Source organism: Carassius carassius, chromosome 20, assembly GCF_963082965.1.
Source record: "Carassius carassius chromosome 20, fCarCar2.1, whole genome shotgun sequence".
Taxonomy (NCBI): domain Eukaryota; kingdom Metazoa; phylum Chordata; class Actinopteri; order Cypriniformes; family Cyprinidae; genus Carassius; species Carassius carassius.
In genome coordinates, this window is record NC_081774.1 from 4,334,590 (window position 1) to 4,357,356 (window position 22,767).

At 37.5% G+C, this 22,767-nt stretch overlaps 1 long non-coding RNA gene across 1 annotated transcript; it reads left to right on the forward strand.

Annotated features, from left to right (window-relative positions):
* The first annotated feature begins 19,178 nt into the window (after nucleotides 1-19,178).
* On the forward strand, nucleotides 19,179-19,695 carry LOC132095734 (uncharacterized). Its single transcript, XR_009422490.1, has 3 exons — nucleotides 19,179-19,301; nucleotides 19,432-19,570; nucleotides 19,622-19,695. It is a non-coding gene; the product is annotated as an uncharacterized LOC132095734 (long non-coding RNA).
* The last annotated feature ends 3,072 nt before the right edge of the window (nucleotides 19,696-22,767 follow it).

The window sequence follows — 22,767 nt, forward strand, 5'->3', positions numbered from 1 at the left end:
GAACTCTCAAAGTGCACCAGATTAATGAATTTAACATTAAAATGCACAAAATTTTCTCACGGGGGCATGCCCCCGAACCCCCCTAGAAGGACCGAGGACACACCACCATAGTTTTAACAAAAATCCTGTAAGAAACACTGGTATTGCTATGACAGAGCCGCTTATAGCTTGTTTTAGGATTCACCGCTGTGGAATATAGTTCAACTGTATTAATAAATATAAAATTTTGACTTATCTCATCTGTTAACTCTCACTCGTTCCTATACTCACTCATTACATGGCATTAGTGGTTTTAATGAATAGGAGTTGGTATGCATATAATTAAGGGTGTGCAAAGATGGGTGGTGTTTATGATCATATAGTGGGCCGGTCTGGGCAAAAATGCCCGGGCCGATTTTTTGTCCCAGTCCAGCCCTGACTCCGGGATATTGGTTTGTTTGAACTCAGAGGGAGTGTCAGCCACATTAAAAAAGTTAACAGCTTAAGTCATTTGTGGATTAATGTGTATTAGAGATGCGAACCGTTTAAAACGATTCAGTTCGATTTGGTGAACTGAATGATTCGTTCGCGAACCGGATATCCAGACTGCTTTGTTTTGAACTCTCTCTCACAACAGACACGGAAGAGAAGACAATGCTGAATAAAGTCGTTGTTTTTGCTATTTTTGGACCAAAATGTATTTTCGATGCTTCAAAAAATTCTAACTGACCCTCTGATGTCACATGGACTACTTTGATGATGTTTTTCTTACCTTTCTGGACATGGACAGTATACCATACACACAGTTTCAATGGAGGGACTGAGAGCTCTCGGACTAAATCTAAAATATCTTAAACTGTGTTCCAAAGATAAACGGAGGTCTTACGGGTTTGAAACAACATGAGGGTAAGTTATTAATTACATAATTTTGCTATCTGGGTGAACTAACCCTTTAAAATCACTCTTTTTTCCTTCTTGGACAACCAACCAATCACAGTCTTCAAAAGATTGCTCTCAGATCGGTCCCGAATCACTCTTAAGCTAAGACTCCTACGTAAAAGTTTTTAAGCTAAATTAAGAGTTTTCTGAGAGGATTCTTAAAATCTTTATGAATACGGGCCCTGGTCCACATTGCAGTTTATTCTGTTCAATAATCGCTCACTTAGACTACATCACATATTGCAATTAGTAATCTCTTGTATTTTACTTCTATCAGTTGCAAATCGGAACGCTGTAGTTTGTTAGCTGCTCTTCATCGTTTGACCACTAGAAAGATTGCGAAATTATTTTTCTAAAAGTTCCATATCAATTAGTATAGTAATTAGTCCAGTGAAACTCATTACAATTGATTACTTTTCTAAATTTCCAATGAATGTTTTCAACTGTTTTGAAACATTTAAAGCAGGCAGGGTTAACCTTACAGCAGTATTTAACACTGAATACTGACTTTCAAAATCCTTCAGCACTTGAATTAAGATTATGATAATTTCATTGTAAAGCACAGCCATCACAAAATCAGGCTTTAGCACATCTTTTTACTTTAAGATTGTTTTGAGGTTATATACAGATTTAAAATCATAAGATATAGTTTAATAGTTAAGTTATTTTTTAAATCAGATCCTTGCTACGACAAGAAACACTGTCATGTAGCAATGCCTTGGGGGGGGGCAGTTAATCTTAAAAGATAAAGCAAATAAATAAACCCAAATAGGAAATAAAACAATTACTGAACAAGCATGTCCCTTATTCTTCTGTGTATATCGTGTAACTAACGGGGTGTTTTTATTCAAGGTCATTGCACATTGTGTCAATCACGTTTACACAGCCTCTGAAACTTTCATAAATCATAAAAAACTCTGATCAGGTTTGAATCGCTTCTGGCCTTCACGAAGCGGTGGAGCCCGCTGATGATCCCTCAGTAGAGCCCTGCATTTCAGCCCGAGCCCGACGGGCCCCGACTTATTTATGCCCCTAGGGCCGGGCTTCGGGCCAATTTTCACGTTATAGCTCACATGCGGGCCGGGCCTCGGGCCTTTTTTGGGTTATCCTTCTATTTATATTTTTAGACATTAATAAAAAAAAAAATAATAAAAAAAGAGAAGTTCACGTCGACGATAGAAAAACAAACATAGACATTTCATAACCTCATAACTTTCATAATCTGATAATTCAACCCGTTATAATTATACTGACTGACACGACAGCACGCACGCACGCTTTTCCGTCAGCGCGACCCACGATTTTACTTCACTTATATCCACTTATTGTAGTAGCTATTATAGGCCTCTAAATTAATGTATTAATCATAGCCTAGTTGTCCAACTAATAATTATAAAATGATGATTCATGCAGCGGCGAGCATTTCTGTGTCTGCACCTGTTGTTGCGGGACACGCAGGAAAGAAGAGAGCGCTGCCCGAGTTTGAAAACATTGTGGAGCAGGACGAGGACGACGACGATGAAGTACAGCAATACATGCGCCTCAATCACAACATGGAAGTTGATGGACGAGATGTGCTGCTATGGTGGAAACAGCACGAGACCCTGCTACCGCAACTGTCAAGACTGGCTCGCTCTGTGTTTAGTGTCCCGCCAGCAGCAGCGAACGTGTCTTCAGCGCAGCGGGAAGAGTGATAGAAGAGAGGAGGAGTGGGTTAAAACCTTCCACTCTGGATGCTATTCTTTTTCTCCACGATGCTCTGTAAGAGACTGTTCTAACTTTGACTGGACTTTATTTTCGTTTAACTGTTGGAAACTAATGGAAAAAAGAATGGACATGTTAAGTGGTGCATTTTTGAGGTAAGATAACCTGCAAGTTTGTTTTTAATTAATTTAATTTGTTTAGATTGTAGGCTATTTCTCATTTCGTTTGCGAGCGCTTTTGCGAGTCTGCCTCAGTATTTCAATTTTTTTTTATTTTACTCACTGTGGTTTAATAAATAAACATATATTAAACTAACTGTCTGTGTGATATGCTTGAAGTGTTTTATATCTATGGATTTTATTGTAGCCAAGTAAAGTATTAGCTTTAATTTGAGAGTCTTAATTGATTAAATATGTTTTAGGCTACTCGCTGTCGGCTCGGCTGATTAACGTAAATCTTCATTTTAAAAAAATGCTCCAAACATTTTTCTAAATTACCTTGATAAAGAAAAGAAAAGAAACATAACACAAAACGGACCCCTTTTTAATTGTTGCAAATAGGGCAGGCTTCTGCTGTGTAATAAAATAAATAAATAAATAAATAAAAACACGGGCTCGGGCTAGGGCCTGAGCGTCTTGGGCCAGGGCCGGGCTCGGGCCTAGATTTGAGGCCCGTGCAGGGCTCTATCCCTCAGAGTTTGTGGGGCTCACTTCTGGCCTTCCCAAAGTGGCAGTGCTCGCCTCGGAGGTACCCAAAGTGCTGGAACCCACCATTGCCCATTCCAGGATTGCAGCTCCACACACACCTCTGTGGTGGCCTATGGTTCTTCCCTGGGTTCCCACCCCGCCGGCTCTGCTTCAGTCCCCAGGTCCCCCTCCAGCACACAGACCTGATCCACCATCCCTCCCTTCCCCCTACTCCGCCCCCGTTCTGCCGGTCCCCTGGTCTGTTGATTGGTAATGTCTGGAAGATGTTCCATGGAGAGGGGGTTCTGTCATGAGTCCGGGCCCTGAGTTTCTCCCTCTTTCCACCAGAGGTCGCTATCTCCAGTCCTCCAGGACTCCATTCCCCAAACTCCATACACCTGTTCACTCATTACACTCCCCCTTAGCTGTTACCCCTTGTAATAGACTATATATTCTTGTCACACTCACCACTCTACCTAGCTGAATTAATTGTAATTTGTTATGTGTATTCTAGTTATCATCCTGTTCCTATTTGAGTGGTTTTTAGATCTTGTTTGATCTGTGTCTGTATCTGTTTTGCCTTAATAAACCTGCATTTAGACCCAGACCCTTGTTTACAAGGTGTGTTCACTTACCGGGCCATGACAGTGCAGCATTTACTGCTGCAATGTTACACTTTCGCTTTTAGTGAGTTTAACATGTTTTTAGTGCAGACTGTAGACTGCTCGCTGTATAGGTTTAAATAACCTTTTCCCACACATGCTTCCATGATGAAACTTGTGTAAGTGTATTTTCTAGTTTAATATATAGAAAAAAACTGCATGAAATATAAAAATCTCTATTCTATATTCCATACGGTTAGAAATGTAATTCACATAATTGACCACACTTCGAGAAACAGGCAAAAAAAAATGAAGAAAAGGAGAACCTGAATGTTCAGAAATCATTATTTCAATAAATATTTGTATTCTTACTTCGTATACTTATTCTTACTATATTCATTTTACTTTTTATTCATCTCTTTGCCCACATTTTTTTTACTTATATAGCTATTTGGTTGTTTTTATATATATTTTTTTTTAATTAAAAAAAAGTATATTGATAAAAATATTACATGCATATTTTAATTAGATTAGAAAATATGTTACAACAGTGGGGCATGTTGTCACATTTCACTTACGTTTTTGGGGGCAAAAGAGAAAAAAGAATACACTTTAATGAAACAAGACCACATAGTTGTATCAGATGTGTGAAATTAATGTGAAACAAATAATACTCTGAACCCCTAAAAAGCTTTAGATTATGCCCCGCTTTCCCCTGCAGTACCTGTTCTGTACAGCAGGTAGAAGTATTGTTAGGAGGAAAGTTTTAACCGTAATCATTTATTTAGGTAAGAAGAGAACTCTTGCAGAGCTTATGTCTAACTTTTATTTTTAATGAAAGCTGTAATATGTGCAATATACCTTTGTAAGTGTAGTATTTGGAAAGGTTAAATCACTCACTTGAGAGCTTTTTGATATTATAAATATTTATTCATATTTTTACTTAATTCATATTACTCTGCGCATTACACTGCATATTTCATCAGTTCATACATTCCCTGTGTATCAGACCCATTACCTTAGTGTTCCTAGTGCTATGCTACTGTATAGCTACTGTCTAAGATACAGAAATTTAAAGCTAAAATCAAGGCTAACCTCATAGTCAGCCCATGTTTGCAGTGTAAGCTTTAATGTAATTTACCTCCCCTTACTAACAAAACTGTGATACAGAACAGAAAATGGATGATGTGTTTGATCATCTCTAAGAATACACCAGTTTTCTGTGTGAGCAGTGATGGACAGGAGTCTGTTTGTGCTTCTGTCAGGTTGGTGTTCTCATTTATAATCTGTATTTATGATGATATGTTTGCATATGTGACCCTGGACCACAAAACCAGTCTTTAGTGTCAGTTTTTCAAAACTGAGATTTATACGTAACCTGAAAGCTGAATATAAATAAGATTTCCATTGATGTATGGTTTATTAGGATCGGACAATTTTTTTTGCCAATATACAACTAATATCTTAGCAATGCATATTATCAATCAAAAATGAAGTTTTGATATATTTATGCTAGGAAATTTACAAAATATCTTCATGGAACATGATTTTTATTTAATATGCCATGGTATTTGGCATAAAAAAAAAATCTTTAATTTCTTTTTTTGGCTATTGCTACAAATATACCCCAGTGACTGTGCTCCAGAGTCATATATGCATGGTTAAATATATCAGGCTCATCTGGAGCAGTTCTGCTCTTATTAGTCCATACCACTATATAAATACAGTAATGTCATGGCCAGAGGCCCAGAGTTACTGCAGAGAGAGATTCACTGATCTGGCCACTGTAGACCGCATGGATGATGTGAACAGGCTAGTAAATATAGTGGATGCTGGATACAGTGGATCAGTGTGGATTTGGCTACGGTTTATATACGGCATATATATGTGACATGAAACGACAGGTTTTTTTTATTCTTTCTCGCTGGTCTTCCAGATAAGTGAAAAACTGAAGAACATGATGTTGGAGAGTGACAGCAAAATAAGCTGGAGAAAGGGGGAAGATGGAGAGCTGTTTCATCTGGAGAAAAATCATACAGTTAATTTAAAAATAAATAGGCATCTATAGTTTTTTTTTTTTTACTTAAAGTAAAAAAAAAAAAAGTAATTGAGGAACTGGAAAAATAGTACAATTCAATATTAACAAAAGTAAAGAATCTAGCCTAACTTTACCTAGAAATATTTGCACTCTTAAAATATTATAGGTTTTTTTCTTTCAACATCCTTAATTTAATTTCCTTCAATTCCAATAATTATTATTAGTATTTAATATAATAAATCTTTCTGTACTCTAGTTTAAATTCTTTGTGATTTTTCAGTACTTCGGTTCTACATGCATTTTGAGATTTTGATATAGCCTATTTTATGTATGCTAATACAGCATATACGTGTGGAAAAGGATTTATGCTGGTTCAATAAATGACCCAATAAATGCCTAGGATGGAGCATGGAATGATATTAACTGTACTGAAATAATTCAGTTTCAAAATAACTTGAATATCATGATGAGCCCAGTGCTTAAAGTTCTCTGGCACCATGCCAGATTTCCAGCATGCTGCATATGGCTGCAAAAAAATTTTTTTGGGTGAACTATCCCTTCAAGGATTTGGAATGGATCTGTAAAGAGAAGTGGACCAAAATCTCTCCTGAGATTTGTGCAAACCTGGTGACCAACTACAAAAAAAAAACGTTTTACCTCTGTGCTCGCCAACAAGGGTTTCTGCACTAAGTCAAGTTTTGCTTTGGGATCAAATATTTAATTCACTCACTGAAATGCAAATGTAGCCCACATAAACTGCACAGGGCCAAAGTAATTGCTGTTATTATCCATTCTACTAGATGGCACTGTTTCATGTTATTTGCGGAGCCACTCGGTTGTGTAGCTAAAGAAGATGAGCGATCTTTTTTTTTTTTTCTTCCTTTTCTACCTTCTTGGCAAGTGCACCGTGAGATGAAGGAGGAGTGAGATAAATATAGTCAACCAGACCACTTAACACACGGGAGAAATAATTTTCATGTTGATGTTAGCTAGTAAGAGTGTCAAGAAGCTTTAGTTATTGTAAACTGCCATTTACACTTTTGTTTTCTTAGGATACGTTTTAGAAACTCAGATTGGTTTTTTTGTTTGTTTTTTCTCTTTCACTGACTGACTATTTTTTATTTTTTTTATTTTTTGGGGGGGGGGGGATTTGTTATTGTTTTTTCTAATTGATTTTAGAGTCCATGTGGAATGTAAAATAAATGTTTTGATTTTGCATTTGTTATTCAAACAGTGGTCGTAACCAATTCATTTCAAGAGCCGAACCTAATTCTGATTTCTAATGCTTGAATATCATTAATATAGGTTATTGTGATATTCTCATTGGTGCCTTAAGTTGACATAGTTACATCTAGTGGCGAGCCAGCCAGGAGTGTTTTGAGCACGACCAAGTCAGTAAACGTGCATTCCAAGAGTTCTAGATACGTACTGCTACTTCTGTGACTTACAATTTTGTTTTATTTTTGTAAGGTGTGAAAGTGAATAGTGAAGAGTGAAACTGTTTACAGTGTAGACATGGATATAGAACAGGAATTCGGTATTAAGGCAGACCGGTCCATTGTTCTGTTAGGCGTCACCTACTCTGACACAGACAAAGATATCACTGAAACCCTTAAAAAGTATGGCACAGTAGCTAAAGTAGTTAGGCTGTCAAACACAGAAGAAGTGGATAAGTGTAATGCCATTGTAGAATTTGAATCAGCCACTGCTGTTGTTAAGCCCAAGTTACCTTTTGACATACAGAATATCAATGACACTGTAGTGACGTGGCGTATTGATAGCATTAAAGTACTCACACAGACAGTCACAGACTGTAGCGACTCTGATGGCAGTAGCAACACTGATTCTGACCATAGCACAACGCCCCTCATTCATAGATCCAGGAAAAAAATTGACGTTAATAAGCCCTCCCCACATGCTTCCACGCAAGTGAAGATGAAGCCCAAATCAACAGCTAAGGGAATAGTCGCTCCCACTTCGACCGATGATCTGGATGAGGAAGTGTTGAACCCACCAGAGGTGAGACGCATTGTTGTTGAACATGTGATAAAAAATGATGCACCGAAGTCTCAAACTGAATCCAAGAGATTGCGTTCATTCTCTGGCAGAGTGCCTAAGCCACCAGGCGAAGCTGACTTTGAAACATGACTACTCCATGTAGAGCTTATGTTCTGCGACAATGTTATATCTGCGACAAAGAATATTAGAGAGTTTGCTTCCTCCAGTCTCAGATATCGTCAGGCAGCTAGGCTCATCGGGTCATTCCAGAGACTACATGAGGCTGTTGGAGTCTGCTTATGGCCTGGTAGAAGATGGCGAAGAGATATTTGCCAAATTGCTGAACACAAACCAGGATCCAGGAGAAAAGGCTTCCACTTACCTGCAGAGATTGCAAACGCTGCTGAGCACTGCAGTGAAGAGAGAAGGAGTAAGGCCGTCCGATGTAAACCGTCACCTGATGAAGCAGTTCAAGCGTGGCTGTTGGGACCATGACATTGTTCTTCAGCTAGAGCTTAAAACTGATAAACCCCTTGACTTTGCTGAGTTCTTATTGCAGCTGAGAACAGAAGAGGACAAGAGAGCTACCAAACTCGACCGTATGAGCCGCCATTTGGGGGCCTCCAAAGGAAAGTCCTCAGTGAACGTTCAAACGGTGGCCAACTTCTCCTGCCTTACTGATCACAATGCCAGTGTGTTACTAGCGTACATATCTGATACTGAAAGCTTGAGGAAACAAGTTGCTGAGCTACAAATGCAGCTTAACACCAAGAAATCCAAAAAAAGAGAGAAGACGTGAGGCTGCAGCTCTTGAGTCTGGCCAACATCCACCCCCACTCCAAGTTGAGGCGCAAGTTCACCAAACAACTCCCCAAGTTACATCTAGAGCACAGCCAAAAGCCTGGTTCTGTTTTAGATGTGGGGACGACGGCCACATAGCCATAATGTGTGAGAACCCCATGAACAAGGAGGCAGTAGACCTGAAGTACAAAGAACTAAATTTAAAGCAAGATGAGTGGAAAGCAAGACAGGGCTCTTTAAACTGGGCGAGGCTTCAGTAGAAGGACGTCCCGGAGCCAATGACAGAGACAATAGTCCTAAAAACAAATGGAAAACCCAAAGGGCCAAGTGTTTCTCCATCGGACCCACTAGAGATGATCTCATGAATGGATTAGTTGGATCAAGATCATTAGTTAACATCACCATTGGAGGAATTCAACATGAGTGTCTCATTGATTCAGGCTCACAAGTGACCACAATCTCCAAGTTGTTTCATGACTCCCATTTAGCTTCTCATCCAATTTGTCCTTTGGCTAACCTCATTGAAGTAGAAGGAGCAGCAGGCCAGTGTGTACCTTATATTGGTTACATTGAGATTGATATACTTTTTCCAGAGACTTTCACGGGTAGCCCCAAGACGGTTAGCACACTAGCCCTCGTCGTTCCTGATTCAAGTGCCTCCGTTCATGTCTCTGTCCTTATTGGCACTAATGCTCTGGATGTTTTGTATGAAGGGTTCAGTGAGGAGATTGGTGAGCCTGTCCTTGAAAACTGTGCGTACGCTGTTCTCATCCAACATCTGCACAGTCTGTATAAGAACAAAACACAAGACAAAAACAGAGTAAATAAAGTCAAACTTCTTCACAAAAAGGCAATAGTCGTCCCTGCAGGCCAGAAAGCGGCAGTAGATGGCTATACAAGGAACGTGAATAGTCTTCCTGGTACTACCCTATTGGTAGATTTCCCATCCCATTCATACTTACCAAGCGGGTTGACTTTTTGCAGTTATGTCATGTCAAGTCCCAGACAGACGTCTTTTAAAGTGCCTGTTTTGCTCAAGAATGAAACCCCACACAGCATTACAGTGCCAGCACACTGTGTCTTGGCAGAGCTCACCGCTCCATTACCTGTTTCCTCACTTACCTCTTTAACGGGCGAGGACCTAACCAAGAGTAAACGGTCACCCTCTGCTAGCACCACAACTGGGTGCTACACACTCCACTCAGTGTCTCCAAAAAACCCTATCACTTTCAATTTTGATGACTCATCTCTCTCCGAAGAGTGGAAAGAAAGGATCACAAAGAGGCTGAATTCAATTTCTGAAGTCTTTGCAAGTGGTGACCTTGACTATGGACATACAACAGCAGTCAAGCACAAGATCCGTCTTTCTGATCCAACACCCTTTAAGCAAAGAGTGAGACCCATCCACACATCCGATTACGAAGCTGTCCGGCTCCACTTGGAAGAGCTGTATGACGCAGGCATCATAAGAGAGTCTGAGAGTCCATTTGCATCACCTGTTGTAATTGTGAAAAAGAAGAGTGGCAAAATTCGATTATGCATTGATTACAGAAAATTAAATGCTCAGACCATCAAAGATGTATACGGCTTCTATCAGGTGGAAATGGCAGAGGAGGATAAGCATAAGACAGTCTTCGATATTAAATATTAAATATTAAAGAGCTTAAGTCCTTTTTGGATTCACCGGATATTACAGGAGATTCATCAAGGACTTTTCAAAAATTGCAAAGCCTCTCAATGATCTCACCGAGTTTCACTCTCAATGATCTCACTGCTGGCTACATTCCAGCAAGGCGCAAATGCAAAGCCAAGTCCTTTTCCATCACTGACCTTAAGTCACCCTTTGCTGAAAAGTGGACAGTTAAGTGCGAACAAGCATTCAGGACTCTCATTGAAAAGTTAACAACCGCCCCAATTTTGGGCTTTGCCAATCGTCGACTGCCATATGTTCTCCATACCGATGCTAGTCTTCATGGCCTTGGGGCGGCTCTGTATCAACAGCAAGATGGACTGATGAAAGTTATTGCCTACGCCAGTAGGGGGTTATCAAACTGTGAGAGGAGATACCCCACACACAAGCTAGAATTTCTTGCCCTTAAGTGGGCAATAACTGACAAATTGTCTGACTATCTCTATGAAGCTGAATTCACTGTTGTCACCGACAACAACCCCCTGACTTATATACTATCATCTGCCAAACTAGACGCTGCTGGTCACCGGTGGCTTGCAGCCCTGTCAAACTTCAACTTCAGTATCCAGTATCGGGCCGGCAAGAGATATCAGGACGCCGATGGCTTATCTAGGCATCCACATGACCATGATGAGACAGATCTGAGTGCCAAAGCTGAAGACGATAGAGTGTTGCAGTTCCTCTCAAAGTTTCTAAAAGAACAGAGTGATGCCACTTTTCCAAAAGAAGCAATTAAAGCTGTATGCCAGAGACATGAGCTAGATGGAGCTTTCAGTACAGAGGAAGAGAGTAATCACTCGCCTGTGATTGTTGAATCCCTTGCCATGGATGCAAGTGCTATCCCAGCCGAGTTCACTCATGCTGATATGCTTCCAGGATCCAGCACCCTTCCTAGAATGTCACAGTTGGAATGGGCTGCAGAACAGAGAGCTGATCCAGTAATCAGCAGAATTCTGGACATACTCACCACGGGAAAACGCCTCTCCTATCGTGTCAGACAGAAAGAGGACAGAGAAGTCCAACTCTTGCTTCGAGTGCAGGATCAACTCATCAATGACAATGCGGTCCTTTACCGTAAAAGGATGAACCTCGTCCGAATGCGCTTTTATTGGCCAAAAATATCTACAGACGTAGATAAGAAGTTGCGAACTTGTGAGAGATGTATTCGTCGCAAAGCAAAAGCTGAGAGGACAGCCCGTGTTGTCAACATTAGGACCAGCAGACCGCTCGAATTAGTCTGCATGGATTATCTGTCTTTGGAACCTGATGGCCGTGGGACAAAGGACATACTAGTAATAACTGACCATTTTACGAGGTATGCTGTTGCAGTACCTACTGCAGACCAGAAGGCCAAGACAGTAGCCAAAACATTGTGGAACAGTTTCTTTGTTCACTATGGCATACCTGAGCGTCTACATAGCGATCAAGGTCGGGACTTCAAATCTGCTGTAATCAAGGATCTCTGCCTGCTGTTGGGGATCAAGAAAACTAGAACCACCCCTTATCACCCACGCGGCAATCCTGTGGAACGGTTCAATAGAACACTTTTGGAGATGCTTGGGACTGTAGAAGAAGAAAGTAAGGCCAGGTGGCGTTACAATTGCACCAAAAACGACACAACAGGCTTTTCTCCTTAGCAGCTAATGTTCGAGAGTCAGCCAAACCTCCCTATCAATGTGGCCTTCGGACTAAACCCAGAGGGGCAGAACAGAACCACTCACACTGATTATGTGAAAAGGCTTAAAGAAAATCTGCAGGAGAGCTACAAACTTGCAGTGGAACACAGTGAGAGAATTGCTCAGAAAAACAAACAGAGATATGACATGAAAGTAAGAGAAACCATCTTGGAAGTAGGAGACCATGTCCTTGTCAAGAATGTTGGAGTGCGGGGCAAACACAAGATAGCTGATCGTTGGAGTCGAACTGTGTACAAAGTAGTAAAACACATAAACGATTCTCCTGTCTATGTTGTAGCACCTGTTCATTCTGATGGCCCTGAAAGGACACTGCATCGTGACTTGCTCTTACCTTGTGGTTTCCTGGCTCCATCCATCGAAGCAGAAGTGAATCAGCATAAGCAAAAGAAAGGCACAATGCAACCTGCTCAGACTCCAGTGTCTGAAGAGAGAGAACAGCTGAGATAATATGAGAGTGAAGAGGAAGTTGATTACGACTACCCAGAGGAAACGCTGGTGACAATTTACCCACCCGTCACTGTTGTCCATGAAATCCCTCATACTGACTCTAAGCCTTCTTCAGGAGAGGAAAAATCCATCATAAGCCCTGAGGAATCAAGCCTGAGACCTGAAGCTGAGGTATTCCATCCAACAGAGAATTGGGAAGGAAAGCTTCACAAAGTTAAAGGGGGTAATGATTTTCCTAATGACATAGGAGAGAAAGTTTATGTGAGTCCTGCAATTGAGAAAGTTGAGATGAGTCCTGCAATTGAAAAAGTTGATGTGAGTCTTGAAATTGAGAAAGATGATGTGGTACAAACCATACCTGAAAAAGAACATGGAGACAAAGAGGAACCTGTGAGGAAAGAAAACCATGAAGAACAATCAGAGCAACATGAACCTGAGGATTCGAGTGTGAATGATGTCCAACAACAAGACACAGACGTGCGAAGATCAGTTAGACAGAGGTTAGAGCCTGACCGCCTGACTTACCAGATGTTAGGAAATCCCTTGACTTTAGTTATACATTCCTTGTTGAATGGTCTTGACCAGGCTTTTACAAAAGCTTTGGACTTATACCCCACACTTAAGTTTACCACTTTAGGAACAGACCAAATTACTACTATTTAAGTAAGTATAGGTACATGCAGGGACGCATGCACATTCAGGGGGGGAGGATGTAGCTCACATAAACTGCACAGGGCCAAAGTAATTGCTCTTATTCTCCATTCTCCTAGATGGCGCTGTTTCATGTTATTGGCGGAGCCACTCGGTTGTGTAGCTAAAGAAGATGAGCGATCTTTTTTTTTCTTCTTCCTTTTCTACCTTCTTGGCAAGTGCACCTTGAGATGAAGGCGGAGTGAGATAAATATAGTCAAGCAGACCACTTAACACGCGGGAGAAATAATTTTCATGTTGATGTTAGCTAGTAAGAGTGTCAAGAAGCTTTAGTTATTGTAAACTGCCATTTACACTTTTGTTTTCTTTGGATAAGTTTTAGAATCTCCGATTGGTTTTTTTGTTGTTGAGCATATTTTGCCACTGTTGAGAGAGTGATTCTACGGCGAGCCAGTGATCCAGTGATCCAGTGATTCAGTGACTCAGAGATTCTGGAGTGTGACTGTAACCAGTGGCCGTCAACTCGTTAAGCTGGTGGACTGCACGCTTTTGGATACATCATACAGATAAGATTTATGAGATCTCCAACGTTATCACACACTGCCCGGGTAGTGATTTGAAATAAGGCCTTTTATTCAACGAACACACACAGGAACTGAATTGAAACTCAACTGAGTTGAACATTGAACTAATTGACCGGACTGATTTATTTTTTTCTCTTTCACTGACTGACTTTTTTTTGGGGGGGGGGGGGGGGGGTATGTTATTGTTTTTTCTAATTGATTTTACAGTCCATGTGGAATGTAAAATAAATGTTTTGATTTTGCATTTGTTATTCAAACAGTGGTCGTAGCCAATTCATTTCAAGAGCCATTTTGAATTTGTATTGTAAACATACATGAAAATTATGTGGCATTTTTAAAATAGTTATTAATTAGATTTTTATTTTTTAAATATATTGAACATTTGAAATTTAAAACTATTTTTTTTTTATAGAATTATAGTTTCACATGCATTTTCAAACAGTGAATTTTTTGTTCTGCATACTTTGACTGCAAATATCCAGTTTTTAAAAATACAGATTCAAGTTTTCAAGATGAAGAGGAAATTCGGAACACAAGATTCAATATTCTTAAATTCAATATGCAGAAATTAGGTCAGAGGTAAAATTATGCTTTGGGGCTGTTTGTCTGCTAAGGGTACAGGACGACTTCACCACACTGAGGGGCTAATGGATGAGACCATCTTGGATGAGAACCTCCTTCCCTCAGCCAGAACACTGAAGATGGGTCATGGATGGGTCTTCTAGCATGACAAAGACCCAAAACATACCGACAAGGAGTGGCTCTAGAAGAAGCACATTAAGGTCATGCAGTGGCCTAACCAGTCTCCAAACCTAAATCCTATAATCCACAGGGAAGAGCAGATGATCTCCGAAAAGTAAAAAAAAAAAGGATATTGGCCAATTATTACATTAAGGAATGTTAACTTTAACTACAAATAGTAGAATTCTTACAAAATTAGACTTTTCCTTTACTTGTTTTATCATAAATGTTCTTGTTTTAAATTGAAATATTTTTGTAAAACTCTTAAAAGTGAAATTACTCACCTCCCACTGTTCCTGCCATCTCGTTCTGCAACCATACCTGTTATTGCACTAACCCCTTGTCTCCGGCCTGTGATGTGACCATAATCTAGTCACTCATATTTGATATGTACTGCATATATTTTAATATCATTCAATAATACATCTGAAGGGAATTTTAACATCATGTGGACATTATTGCCATTTGATGTCTAGATATGTCAGTTTAAATGTTTTAAAATGATGACTAATGCTGTGATGTGTATACAGTTTTTTTTTTATACCCAAAAGTATTTGAGGGAAATCAAATTTGCATTGTAAAACCAAGGCTAAAGGATCGACCTTGAATGAAGTGACCTATGAATTTGGTAGGAGTAGCCCTTTTCTATTTACATTTAGACTAGCTATGCAAAAGTTGGTTGTTTATTTGAAAATAAGTTACTCTTATGCAAAATGATTTTCTCCCTTTGTAATCTGAAACAATAATGCAATAACTGTATATACAGAATTATTCATCCATTGGAAATAGATTAAGTGACATTATTATTTCTCCATTTTTAAAACTATTAAAATAATAACTAATGAAAGAAAAGTTGGGAAATAAAAAAATTGGACATTTAAATGTTGACTTTACAAGACTACATAAAGTGCATGTGTGTTTGCAAAACAAAAAGAAGAAAGAAATGTTACAAGCTGCACTGGTGATAGCAATACATGGGATTCATTTTTTTTTTTTTTTTTTTTTTTTTTAGAAGTGCAATATGCAAAGTACACTATTGCAATGAGCAAAGATTAATTTAAGATGGATGTATGAGTGTGGGTGTAGTTATTGTCCATTGTGGTTACAGAGTCTTATGACTTTTTCAACATGAATAATCATGTTGTATAATATTAGGCCTACCATTTATTGAAAGCTTGTAAAATGATTTTTCCCAAATCCCCTTGTCAGTGACTATATTAATTTAGTCCAGCCTATCTCAACTATTAAATGAAAATAATGCTTTAGTTTAAAATGTTAATATTTTCTGTCCCACTATATAATAAGTGGTCTTATGTACTTAAATTTAAATTAAAGGGATCATATGAGGCAATTTTAAGTTTTCCTTTCTCTTTGGAGTGTTACAAGCTGTTTGTGCATTGATGAGACCCTAAAGTTGCAAAGACTAAAGTCTTGAACCCATAGAGATATTCTTTATTTAAGTTAAGACTCGTCCACGCCCTCCTAAAACGCTGTGTATTTGGTGTGAAAGGGAAACTACTTTGTTTGTCCTTCCAAAAGAGGACAATAATTTAAAGTATGTGGAAAACACAATATATGATCCTTCACAATGAGGTTTTGTCTGTCATAAACATTTTTCTTTTCAGTTTTGTAGGTGCTGTTATTTAGTGTGACTATTGAATAAAGATACACTTAAGCAACAGGTATTAATGCTGTAAAGCATTGAACTGCATGACTAAGTGGTTGTTGTATTATATTCAAGTAACCTTATAGTTAATGCTGATGTTGTTTTTACACTTGATATATTAGTGTACTAATACAAGTGTTCAAATACTTGAGGCACATAATGACATGCATGATCATCCAAGTTTCATTTGACTCTTTTTAGTTGGTCTTCCAGATAAGGGAAAAGCTGAAGAGCATCACACAGCAAAATAAGCTGGAGTAAGAGGAAAGGTGAAAAGGTGTTTGATCTGGAGAGCATTGCTACATCAAAAAGTGGTAACTGGAAAAGCTTTAATCTCCCTAAATATCTATCAGCTTAAAATAGTTCTCTTCTTTATCATGCTTGCATTTTATTAAGATCTTTAAATTACTTGACAAGACACTTTTAATTTTTACGGACTTTTTAAATATATAAGGGACTGCTAAATCTGTAAAGTTTAAATTCTAAAAGATAATAATAAAAGAAACACCTAGACTGTCATTCAGCGTAGGCAGAATAGCTTTTTCCTTTTAAGTGTGCTGATTCACTCCTACTTTTGACTTGTAAAAAAGAAGCTACTATAACTTTGTTTACAGAACATCTGTGAAGGACTTCGCGACCTATTTAAAACCATCTGTGGGGAACTCTCTTAACTCACACAAAAATCTTCTTAGAAGGTATTAAAGTATCAAATCAGGGAATTTAAATTAAACTGAGTAAATCTTGAGCTCACACAAACCACAAGCGTGAGATCCGCTTGTTTCTGATGTTCACAGTATTTATTCCGATTTTATATTGAGCAAATCTTTGCATGCCTGCTTAGATCAGATTAATTTACAGATTAATTATATCCACTCAGTGTAAATATTTTTATTTGCCTTTTCTTTGCTTGAGATTTAGTTGCAAATCATAATAAAATATAGTTCAATATTAAAAAAAAAAAAACAATACATACCAGTGTCTAAAATAGGGTTCTGACAATCCATACACTAGTTGTCCTCATTGTTAGTGTTATTAGTTTTATTGTTTGCTATGTTTTAAACTTTATAGGAAATCAGTATGTTGGGTACCCTTATGTACAGTAATAGTCAGCTTATAAATATATACAACCTCGTTTTATTGGCCATCATATGATTGTGAACTAAGTAAACTAATTTGGATTTTGATATCAACATTTTAAATTAGTATCTGGCTCATTGTGATGTATCTAAAAGACTGGACTGAACCTTTGCTTTCGCTTAAACCCAAAAAACATTATCTTAATTCACACCTGAACTCAGATCATCCACATGTGAGTGCACACACATTTTTGTCATATTCATCAGAATATGCTAGTCTAAATTTACACAAATGAACATCTGAACCTATGTGGAAAGAGGAAACAAATAAAGGTTTGTTTGTGTCCAAGATCTCTGTGAAGGACACTGTGTCCTATTCAAATGAACACAAATGATGCTAACATGTGTCAACCAATCACTGCAATACAACATAAATACAATCAACACACACAATTACTCCAAACACAAGCTGCAGACATGAACGGGACAATTGCACTGCTGTTTTTTCTCTCAGGTAACATAACATTTGTTATTGTGTACAGGTTAGGGTTGTACCATACGTTGGTAAGTTTTTATTTAATAGGAACTTAAAGTCAAAACTAAAAGCTTAGCCTACTAGCTAGTTTGTAAATGTACTTTATTTATTCAAATACAACTGTGCTTAATCATGAATTACATTGGTATTTTTAATATGGAAATAGCTTTCAGAAACTGTATTTTGAAACTAATAAGTAATTTCTGTAATTGAATTAGAGATCTAAGGCATTACTTAAACATTTTCTGTAATATAATGACAGTTACTTCTGATGTAATTATATTAAATACTGAATAGACTGTAAAAAATTGCATATAAATAATAGTGGATTTAACATTAAAATGTACCGTCTAATGTTTGTATGTATGTTTTTAAAGTAATCTTCTCCCTTTGAATTCTTAGATTAATCTATGAATGATTTATGCAATCGTAAATTATTCATTTGAAATAATTAAAAGAGCAGTTTTATGTCTATTCTTGTATTATTCATCTGGTCGAGGTTGATATGGGATTTAGAAAGTAATTAATAATAACTAATGCAATACTTTTTAGACAAAGGAATATAGTACAGTATGTAGTTACATTGGTGAAGATTAGTAGCAGGTTATTAATTATTTTTTTAGAGTAACTTATCCAACTCTATGTCTAAATGTCTTTCAGGTAAATCAAGAGATTACTGATGTAATCACGTCAATCTTATTTTATTGGAGGCTTAAATGTTTAGTTATGTTTCAACAAAGTTGAATAGTGCAATACAAAATTAAGCTTAAGTTGGAACTTACATCAAAATAAGGCTAAGGGATAACTTAGGCACAGCTGGTTCAACCGGATGTCTTTTTGGCAAATTGTGTGCAATGGATTTAATCATGTTAAAATGTTTTTAAAAGGTGTCTGTCTTTTCATGTTTTGCTTCCTCTTCTCTGTTACAGGTCTTTTAGGGGGTTACTCTCTTCTTCCTAGGCAGTTCTATTATGTAAAGGATCTAATGAGCTGGTCGGAGGCTCAGAGCTACTGCCAACAGGAATACACAGATCTGGTTTTTGTGTACAGTAAGGATGATCTAAACAAACTGGACGCTGCTCATACTTTCAGCTTCTTTTTGGATCATTATGTATGGATAGGGGGGTATGATATGAAATCGGACTATTCTGACTCACAAAACATTACAGAAAGTGCTAATACTACCAGCAAAAGCTGTCTCGCATTAGACGTTATTTCATTCAAACAGGTCAAAAAAGATTGCGCAGCGACATTTTCATTTTACTGCAGCAGAAGTGAGTATCTCTCTGCATTTTAGCAAATTAAACCTAAAGATATTTTGTGTTGTTTGAAGTTCTTAAGCATGTTTGGTTGTATTTGTCTGTGTTTTTAGGTGAAGGCAAAAGGGTGGTGTTGCAAATGCAGTTGAAGCCTGTTGGACAGGTGAACATGCAGGACCCTGTAATTAGGGCCAACATGTTAGCTAAGGTGATAAAGATTTCTTCAAAGTGAATGTCTGTGCGCTGTGTAATGCTTCATGTTTTGTGTATCAAATATTTAACAATGTATTTGTCATAAAATATTTTGTTATTCATTGCTGGTTCTTTTTCCCCTTCAGATCAATGATAAATTTAACAAACTTGGGTTTGGCAATGCTGTCAAAATACGGTGGCTCACAAGGCGGGAACCGCAGAGGAAAAACAGTGAAAATGACACTTGCACTTTTTTTGATCCTCTTTAGGTTTTTTTTTGTTTTTGTTTTTTTTTTATAAAATAATCTAATTGTAACAGTTTCTTATAATGCTGAGTTATAACATATAATGTGGGCACTTTAGGTTTATCCATATATTGCATAGAAATGGTTTTGATAGAAAACACCTCTATAAGCTATATTAAATTAAATGTAGTCTGTATTTATTATCTGTATTTGTCTTTTAAAAAGTAATTTTTAGTTCAACTTCAAAAAATGTATTGGTTCATCATTTTAAAATTATTTATTTTGATCAACATCAGCATCTGAAGTAATTTGAACTGAAATTAATTTTGTAATTTTGCAGCCTTTGTCTTCTTGCTAGTATGTATGTGCATGGAATGATTACCTTCTTTGGAAAGTAGCTGTGTATTTCAACTGGTGTGGCAAACATGAGGCAGAACTGGCCAAAATGCTTGTTCTTTTTTCAATAATAAAATGTACTTCTCTGTATTTGCCATGCATCATCCCTCAGATCCCACATAATACCATAAACAGGACACAGCTTTTACTTAAAATATCAAATGTATTTTTTTATTATTATTATTATTAAAATGCACATATGTGACCACTTTCTTGTGTTAAAATGTTGTATTGTTATAATTACTGGATATATCCTTCGTGATCCGTGATGCATGGTGAGAATATGCAAAGAATTGCCACCGCAAATGAAGAATTTAGAATGTATATTGCAATATAGAATTAGCATTGATTTAATAAGTAGCCTAGTTATGAGTTAACTGAGTTATGTTTCAGGGATATCAGTCAGAAGAGGGTGCATCACATAGATGTTATGCTCTCACGGGCCTGCAAGAGGCTGATTTGTAATATTTACAGATTAACGTGTATAGAGTTGTTGTTATTATAAAACAACTCAAAGAAATATGAATTATTTAAGTTAAATATTAATTAATGGGTTTATTTTAAATAAGAAAGACTAGGCCTATATTTAGTAAATATCTTGTAGTGCCTAATCATCACCACTAGAGTGCAGCACAGCCCAAGAACAGATTTCATTCACAAACCTTCAAATAGTGTGCTGAAGTTACTAATATAAAAATATAATGACATACAGTATGGATAAACATAATAATGATGCCCCATTAAAGTTCATTGAAGACATTATAAAGGAGACTTTTTTGGCTTTTAATGCTTATCTTGCACCCAGGGACTTCTTTGCCACCAAAGTGAAGTGTTTTGCTGCATGTCCCTGTTTGGCCCTGCTGTCCATCTGGCTTTCTCCATTGACAGTCATTTCAAAATATCTGTGTATTCAGACCAGTTAAAAGTATGATTAAGAGTAGGCTAATATTATTATAACTGAAAATCAAGATTTACCAGTACGAGATTATATTTTCTTTTTTTTTCTTTTTGTGATGACCGTAAATTTACTTTTGAGAGTTGACCTTTAATAATTCTGCAGTCATAGATTCTTCCTGGAATACTAAACATGAGTGCTGGTAAGGGGTCAAATGCACTGTATATTATCTAGGAAACAGTGACATCTGGAATTGCCTATGACTGCAGTCACGATATCGTATTAGTTCTCTGTATCAACAATAATATGCCCCAAGCCAATAGCTTTAAGGTGTCGTATTGAGTAAAACCTATCAATATGTTTGTAATAGTTTGTCATGTGTATAATCTGAAAGCTATGCCATGCAATTTAAAAAAAATATCAGCTGTGGGCCTAATCGAAAATATATGTGTCTGTGACGCACATAATATGGCAAAATATCAAACCCTGCCCACCATCTGCGTCAAGTTACACCGTGTGTGGTTTCCAAGCGTGTTCACAAATGTGGGAATCCGAAGCTCCCTCCTTCCTCCATGATAGCGCAGTAGATTCTGTTCTGCCATTCTGCCATCTGATTGATGCTTTCACTTCATTTATTTGTTTACCCAAGTTTCTTGGACTTTCAGGCTACCTTAGGTATTTATTAAACCTGAAAATAAACACTGTTTTAGGATTTGCAAAAATGTTAAAACAAATTAAAGTTTTGACGTCAATATCAAATGATTATTCTGTACACGCCAACTTGGGTGAATGGTGTTATTGAGGCTAAAGGGGGACATGGCAGATGAAAAAAGTTATTTATTTAAGCTTTTCTTAAATTCGGTTTAAAATCTATTTTTTTAGCTTTTAAGAATATAAATGTTATCAATTAAAGCATTGTCACTAGAAGTCTCAGACTTTTGAATCCGATTATCAGATTTTACAAAAATATAAAAGAATGACATATATTGGACTAATCTGATGTAAAAAAATATATATATATATATAATAAAATAAAATGCAGATGCAGATATATAACAGAAATTTTACTGATTTTTTTTTTCAATCACTAGAAGGCACTTGATACTTGACTGACAGGAAAACTACAAACCGTGTAATGATTTGTTGGGCAAACGAATGCTGCCAGAGCTGTGGGTGTACGTCAGTAGGAGTGTGATGCACGTGGTCATATGTGTGTCTGTGCGCAGTGGAGTGAGAAGATATCCATTCATAAGTGGGTGAAATGATGCATTTCCGTCAGCTTATCGGGTGTGGGAGGCAGAAACACCTCTCTGTGTTTGGACCCTAATGACTTTACATGAGCATGAATTTTCAGAAGGGGAAATCTCTCTTTTGCATCAGCTCAGATCCATAATGCATCTGAATGAGATCATTCATCACAGGAAAGCACTGCATTTATTCTCGACAGTTAGTCACAGACTGTTTTTACATTCAGGCCCCTGTGAGTTTCAAAGGTGCAATAAAACAGAAGTGGAGACAGATCTTTTTTGCAATTGTCCTGATTGATAATATGTTTAAGTTAAGTATTTCACATAAATTAACAACATACTATGCTTTTCTAAAATAAAATGTGTCCCCAATTAAGTAAATTACCCCAGTTTCAATGGCAAATACCTCCCTTTAAAAAAAAACAGAATTTTCTGATGTTACTTCTATAAGACTTTAAAAAAAATCCATAATTTACCATTTAAACCAAATTATAGTTGACAACAATACCATTACCATTATAGTTGACAACAATAACCACATCTAGAAGTTCCCAGGAGTCTGAATCAAATGTTTCCCTGCCACTAGAGTTTATAGATTAGGAAGTGGACATATTTTCCTTTTTTATTCCTGATCACCCATCAGCAGGGCTCATTCACTGACGCATAAAGGCCGTTTCTAAGCAACATCAGCAGGAGTCA